Below are 820 nucleotides of genomic sequence, written 5' to 3'. Positions count from 1 at the left end.
TCTAACTTACATTTACTGTTAAATAAAATCTGTACTATTGTTTTTGGTATATTCTCCCATTGCACCTTAATTTAGGAGGAGGCATAGATCTAATGATTTTAAAGAAACTGATCATAACACCCTGTTCTCTTTTCCTTGTGCTTTTGGGGTTTTTAATTAAAAACCTGAGACTCAGCTTAAATATTATTTGTGTCAGCAAAGTTTAATATCATAGAATCATAGAATTAACTGAGTTGGAAGAGACCTCTGAGGTCAAGTCCAACACTTGATCCAATCCCACTGTGATTACTAGATCATGGCACCCAGTGCCACATCCAGCCTCATCTTAAAAACCTCCAGAGACGGTGAATCCACCACCTCTCTGGGCAGGCCATTCCAATGCCTGATCACCTTCTCTGTAAAGAACTTCTGTCTAATATCCAACCTGGGAGCCCCTGGTGGTGAAGTGGTTAAAGCACAGCGCTGTGAACGCTGAGACCCGGGTTCGAGTCCCGGTCAGGGTCCCTCCCTGGGCAGATGGAGCTCCTTAGCCCTGTAAGGCAATCCATCTACGTCCTGAGGACCTCACTGCCACCGTCCAAGCGTGCTTGGCCCCGGCAGATGAACCTCAGGATTAAAGGGTGGGCTCAGTTCCGCGCACGCTGTGTCTCACCTAAAAAAATCCAATGCGCAGGCTGGAAGGTGGAAAGACCTTCCCCGGTTCTTCGTTTGCGAAGAGACTGGCCATACCAATATCCAACCTAAATCTCCCCTGACAGAGCTTAAGCCCCATGCCCTCTTGTCCTATTGCTGATTGCCTGGGAGAAGAGACCAACCCCCA

General features: G+C 47.3%; 1 non-coding gene across 1 annotated transcript; it reads left to right on the top strand.

The window, feature by feature from the left end:
- Window positions 1-431: 431 nt before the first annotated feature.
- Window positions 432-503, top strand: TRNAH-GUG. The gene has a single exon. It is a non-coding gene; the product is annotated as a tRNA-His (tRNA).
- The last annotated feature ends 317 nt before the right edge of the window (window positions 504-820 follow it).

Source organism: Empidonax traillii, unplaced genomic scaffold (assembly GCF_003031625.1).
Source record: "Empidonax traillii isolate 1590-97213 ecotype Southwest subspecies unplaced genomic scaffold, ASM303162v1 scaffold35:size4298261, whole genome shotgun sequence".
NCBI lineage: Eukaryota > Metazoa > Chordata > Aves > Passeriformes > Tyrannidae > Empidonax > Empidonax traillii.
Note: the sequence above shows the minus strand (reverse complement) of the source record. Positions and strands in the feature narration are given on the sequence as shown.